The sequence below is a fragment of the Erinaceus europaeus genome, chromosome 8 (genome assembly GCF_950295315.1).
Source record: "Erinaceus europaeus chromosome 8, mEriEur2.1, whole genome shotgun sequence".
Classification (NCBI taxonomy): Eukaryota; Metazoa; Chordata; class Mammalia; order Eulipotyphla; family Erinaceidae; genus Erinaceus; species Erinaceus europaeus.
The window spans coordinates 6819036-6825559 of NC_080169.1; the positions used below are offsets into that span (position 1 = coordinate 6819036).

The following is a 6524-nucleotide window of genomic DNA, read 5'->3' on the forward strand; positions in this document are numbered from 1 at the left end:
AATCTTCTGGTTCTATCAAATATATAAGACTCTAAATTAAGAAGAATAAATGTCCTGAGAACTGTCACCCTTGAGGATACTGGTTTTGAATGTTCAACAGATGTCTGAGAACCTCACTAGGAGGTGTAGTGTCAAGCTCGTTTTCATTTCACTGTATTATAAATTGTCTCACCTGTTAAATCTCTTCAGGACCACTGAGGGAGGACGTCTGCAGAGCTTGACCATTTTCTGCTTTCACTTTCTTACATTTTGACCTGTGATCTAGAAACTAAAGAAAAAAAATGGATATGATTGGTTAAAAGGATAAACTTTTTTTTTATATTATCTAAGTAAGGATGAGTAACAAAAATGGCATTATCTTGTTTAATTCCACACTCACCCAGAAAAGCATTTATAGTTTCTGCTTTACCAGTTATATTCATTGGCTTAATTAGGAGGAAGGGATTCCATTGCTTTTAGCAATTTCCAAGAGGCGAAATTGAGACCATCTTGAAGCTAATGTCCTGGGTGTCCTCAGTTATGGGTTGGCAGTGGGGATACAAAGCAGAGATTGGTGTACTAGTGGTTTAGTGCTCTAAAAGGATAACTAAAGGTATTTTGTAAAAAAGAAAAAAAAGAAAGAAAAAGAAAAAGAAAGAAAGAAAGAAAGAAAGAAAGAAAGAAAGAAAGAAAGAAAGAAAGAAAAAAGCATTGTAGAGGCCGGGTGATGGTGCACCTGGTTGAGTGCACATGTTACCATGCTCAAGGAACTGGGCTCAAGCCCCTGGTCCCCAACTACAGAGGAAAAGTTTGGCAAGTGGTGAAGCAGGGCTGCAGGTGTCTCTCTGTCTCTCTCCCTATCACCCCCTATGCTATCAGTTTCTGGCTATCTCTAGCCAATAAATAAGGAAATAAAATTATTTTTAAAATTTAATCATTGGAATAATGATAATAATAACACCATAACCGTGGGATGCATACTGACTGTTTTGTATTTCACTAGCAAGCTATGAATTATTTTCTTTGAGGAGGTGTGCATTTCTCCCAAGACACTGTCACCAACCCCTTCTGAACCTATATAGCAGCATCCATGTCAAATTGAGAGGCCTATACTTTTACGGTAATTTCTACAAATGTCCCAAGACAAAGACAAAGCATACTGTGAGGTGAGTCTAATGCCCTCTGTTTTACAATCCTTAGACATGCCCAAATAACTGGAAAGAAAACCCTCCAGCAGGTCTTATAAGGAATTGATATTTCTTATTTGTTTGATTTGTTTTGTCTTCCAAATCATTTATACTAGAAAAGCAATGATTTACAAGTCAGTTGTAGTCACATGAATACAATTTCTTATCTCTTTATGACAGGTGTCTGTACACCATTCCCTCTACCAACTTGACTCCACATCCACCATCTCATACTCTGTCCGAAACTCCCTCCCACCAAACCCTGCCTCCTAGTCACTGGCTTTGCTACTACAGACCACACCTAGTCCAGGTTTCACCCTGTGTTTCCTCTTTCTCTTCTTGTTTAAGTTGTGCCTATAATAAAGATCATGTGGTGTTTGTCCTTTTTATTTCACCTGACATAATACTTGCAAGTTCCATCCGAAATGTGGCAAAGGAGATTTCATCATTTCTTATGGCTGAATAGTATTTCATTGTTCACGCATACCACAACTTTCTCAACCACTCATCTGTCTTTGGGTACCTGGATTTCTTCCAAGTTTAGGCTATTAAAAATAGAGCTCCTGGGAGTCTGGCGGTAGTGCAGTGGGTTAAGCGCAAGTGGAACAAAGCGCAAGGACTGGCGTAAGGATCCCAGTTCAAGCCCCCAGCTCCCCGCTTGTAGGGGAGTCGCTTCAGTAGCGGTAAAGCAGGTCTGCAGGTGTCTATCTTTCTCTCCCCCTCTCTGTCTTCCCCTTCTCTCTCCATTTCTCTCTGTCCTATCCAACAACAATGACAACAACCATAATAACTACAACAACAATAAAAAAACAACAAGGGCAACAAAAGGGAAAAATAAATAGTATATTTTTTAAAAATTTAAAAATAGAGCTCCTATAAACATAGGTATACATTAATCTCTTCAGATCAATGTTTATGATTTTTTAAGATAAATTCCCAAGAGATAAGTTATTGGATCAGAAGGTAGGACCATTTCTAATGTTATGAGAAATCTCCAGACTATTTTCCAAAGGAGTTAAACCAATTTACATCTTCCACCTATAGTGTTGAAGGATTCCTTTTCCCCCACATCCTCACAGAGAGAGCATTGACCAAGGATTTGAGTGATATGGGAACATTTTCAGATGAAAATATTATGGTAGGCATGAGGGATTTCTCTCACATCCCAAGTAAGTTTCAGCACAGTCAATTTCTAGACTCCAGATTCTGCAGTGGAATAAGCACTAAGCTATACTTATGGAAAAAGCTATAGAATAGCAGGAGAGAAAACTAAGAAACTTGTGGTTGACACTGTTGCCACATCATATGGATAAGGGCATAAAGAGTAACTAGATGCTTTGAGTTTTTTTTTTAAACATTTTTTAAATGCAAGATCATGAGGCAATATTTCAACCAAACTTTACACCAGAAGAGAGAAGAAATATACACTTAATGTTTTATATTAGTTGAATAGCTGAGAAGATAACCAATTTTTACCTAACTCTGCAGGGATCAGTCCTATAGAGAGAGCAAGAATGACTCAGGCATATGGTGAAGCATATATAGAATAACTGCATAGACATAAGTGGGGTAACTCGCCAACCTGATTTACCTGGACAAATGACCTCACCAATGTGTCCTGGAACCTCACCTCTCCAGAGCCCTGTCCCACTAGGAAAAGATAGAAACAAGCTGGGGGTATGGATCCACCTGCCAACACCCATGTCCAGCAGAGAAGCAAAAGAAGGTCACTCAAGAGCTGGGAATATAAAGTTCCTAAAGCTTATAGCAGGCTTTTAGTCTGTCAAATAATTGATCAGGGCTAAGCAACAGTCTAATGGGTATGAGATAATTTAGAACATCTTATCAGAGCTAAACTTTCTGTCTTGTATCTTGAGGAAACATATTCAGATGTATCATCTGAAGCATCAAGTTAAGATAAAGCTCTAGTCACCAGACAGCTTTCTTATTTTTTTTATTTTAATGTATTTATTTATAAAATGGAGACATTGACAAGAACATAGGATAAGAGGACACAATTCCCACCACCAGAACTTCCATCCCCTCCCCTGATAGCTTTCCTATTCTTTATCCCTCTGGAGTATGGACCCAGGGTCATTGTGGGATGCAGAAGGTGGGAGGTCTGGCTTCTGTAATTGCTTCCCCGATGAACATGGGTGTTGACAGGTCGATCCATACTCCCAGCCTGTCTCTCTCTTTCCCTAGTGGGGCATGGATCTGAGGAAGCAGGGCTCCAGGACAAATTGGTGGGGTTGTCTGTCCAGGGAGGTTATCCTGATATAGAAATTTCAAGACAAAATTTTGAAGAAAAATACCATGACCTACTTTCTTAAAAAAAAAAAAAAAAAAAAAAAAAAAGGTGGAGTACAAACTATTTACAGTCAACAATATTTATACACATTTCCCATATTTGGAAGCTACTCTCTTCCCTGATCAAGCTTTCTGGTCCTTTTTCCAGCCATGACATCATCTCCCCAGACAATAACATAGATCCACTTACATATCAGATGTCAGTCAGGCTCAGGAAAAAAAAAAAACTTGCATAGTCATGGGATTTTTGGAATATAACTAAAATAAGCCTGCTAACTATCTACGAAATGGAGACACCCCAACTCTTCATATGAACTTTTCCAGCCTTTAGGTTCATGATTAGTCAATAATTTTTTGGCTCTATATGTTAACTCTTTTTTCAGCCACCAGGTTCCAGATGCTAGCATGACACCAACTGAACTTCCCTTGGCAGATGACCCCACCAATGTGTCCTGGAGCTCTGCTTCCCCAGAGTCCCACCCCACCAGGGAAAGAAAGAGACAGGCTGGGAGTATAGATCAACCTGCCAACATCCATGTTCAGCAGGGAAGCAACTACAGAAGCCAGACCTCACACCTTCTGTATCCCATAATGACCCTGGGTCCATACTCCCAGGGGGATAAAGAACAAAAACGCTCTCGGGGAAGGGAATGGGATACAGAGAGCTAGTGGTGGGAATTGTGTGGAGCTGTCCCCCTCTTATCCTATGGTTTTTGTCAGTGTTTCCTTTTCTTAAAAATATTTATTTATTTATTCCCTTTTGTCGTCCTTGTTGTTTTATTGTTGTTGTTATTATTGTTGTTGTTGCTATTGATGTCGTTGTTGTTGGACAGGACAGAGAGAAATGGAGAGAAGAGGGGGAGATAGAGAGGGGGAGAGAAAGAGACACCTGCAGACATGCTTCACCACCTGTGAAGCGACTCCCCTTCAGGTGGGGAGCTGGGGGCTCGAACAGGGTTCCTTACGCCAGTCCTTGAGCTTTGCGCCACCTGCACTTAACCTGCTGCGCTACTGCCCAACTCCCTAGTGTTTCCTTTTTATAAATAAAAATTCAAAAAAATGCTGGGGGTACAAACTATTGTATTTACCATCGACTGTAAAACATTAATCCTCCCAATATAGAATTTTTTTTAAAGGAAGGAAGGAGATGAGGCTTAAGGAATGGGATAGAGCAGCTGTTAAGATGCATTTCAACATATGCAAGACCATCAGTTTTAGCCCCGGTATCACCTGGCAGAACCACAGAGCAGGAACAAGGGGAATTCCACAGATGCTAGAGCAGGGCTGACATAGCCTATATCTCTGTATTTCTAAACACTAAACATTTTAAATGAGGTTTTAGAACATTCTTTCCATACAAAACATAAAAGATTTTATACAGCTGGGGGAGGGCAGGTGGTGATGCACGTGGTTGCGTGCACATGTTACAATACACAAGGACCCGAGTTCAAGCCCCTAGTCCCCACCTGCAGGGGGAAAGGTTTGCGAGTGGTGAAGCAGGGCTGCAGGTGTCTCTCTGTCTCCCTCTCTATCTTCATTTACCTCTCAATTTCTCACTGTCTCTATCTAATAAATAAAGATAATAAAAAATTCATGTCGGGAGTCTGGCAGTAGCACAGCAGTTAAGTGCATGTGGCGCAAAGTGCAAGGATCCCAGTTCAAGCCCCCGGCTCCCCACCTGCAGGGGAGTCCCTTCACAGGCGGTGAAGCAGGTCTGCAGGTGTCTGTCTTTCTCTCCCCCTCTCTGTCTTCCCCTCTTCTCTCCATTTCTCTCTGTCCTGCCCAACAACAACAACAACAATAAAAACAACAAGGGAAACAAAAGGGAAAATAAATAAATATAATAATGTTTTTTAAATTCATGCAACTTAACAAAAACAGAGGATGTGACTAGCTGTGTCTGCAAAGAAGACATCTAGATGACAAGATGTACAATGAAAGCATGTTTGTCACTTTTGTGAGGGGAAAGCAAATACAACCAGCAACAACATAGCATCACAAACCTGTAGGAATGGGTTGTATCAGAAAGAGAAGAAGAAGTCAATATTGGTGCTCAAGTGGAGAAAATTGCACCAACATTGCACAGTGTTGGTGGACTGACAGAATCAATGAACTTGGCATGTAGAAAATGATCTAGAATGTACTCCCCAAAAAGTAAGAGTGGGCTTAGCAACATCACTCACCAGGATTATTCATGTTTGTGACCCAGGTTCAATTCTGAACACCACACTGGAGGAGAGTTCTGTGCTATGATATCTTTCCATCTGGAAAAAAATAATAATAATGGTTTGGAGAGGTGAAGCTTTGGCAGCAAAACAAATAAGCAAGTGAGTAAATAAAATTAAGAATGAAAATAGCATATGAACTGGCTATTTTGCTTTTGTGCCCAAAGAGTACGAACCAACAAGGGGCTGGGAAGTAGTGTATCCAGTTGAGTTCACATGTTATAATATTCAAAGACTCGGGTTCAAACCCCTAGTCCCCACCTGTAGGGGGGAAAGTTTCACGAGCAGTGAAGCAGTGCTACAGGTCTCTCTCTCTCTCTCTCTCTATCTATCTATCTATCTATCTCCCTCATTCCCTGTCTTGCCTTTCCCTCTTGATATCTAACACTACCCAATAAATAATAAATAAATAAATTTATAAAAGACTAGAAACCCACTAAATTGACAAGATATGTGCCTCCCTCTGCATATTCCAGCACTGTTTTTAGTTGTCAGTATTTTGGAAAAAACACAAGTGTTGGTTGATGAATGGATTGAGAAGATGTGGCATACATATGCAATGAAATACTATTCAAGTATAAATAATTATTTTTGGTTATTTGTAGCAATATAGATGAACCTAGATAGTACTGATCTAAGTGAGACAATTTAGGAGAAATAAGACAAATACTGTATGACTTCACTCATATGTGGAAACTAAGAAAGCACACTGACAATTCTTAGATTAGGGCAACAAAATGGGATTTACAAGAGAGGAAAGTGAAAAGGAGAAAATAAATAGGATACATGGGATATACTTTGTGGTGGTGAACAGAAATTAAAC

General features: G+C 40.0%; 1 protein-coding gene across 3 annotated transcripts in view; it reads right to left on the reverse strand.

The window, feature by feature from the left end:
- The window catches only part of LOC103124766 (probable G-protein coupled receptor 141), a 76139-nt gene extending 70414 nt beyond the window's left edge, over nt 1–5725 (reverse strand). For 2 of the 3 annotated variants that reach the window (XM_060195859.1, XM_060195857.1), the window contains exon 1: nt 173–2860. The gene's annotated coding sequence lies outside the window, so the exon portion shown is untranslated. Of the gene's footprint in view, nt 1–172; nt 2861–5659 lie in introns of those variants that run through there. The other variant, XM_060195858.1, reaches the window with a different exon arrangement.
- Nucleotides 5726–6524: the final 799 nt, after the last annotated feature.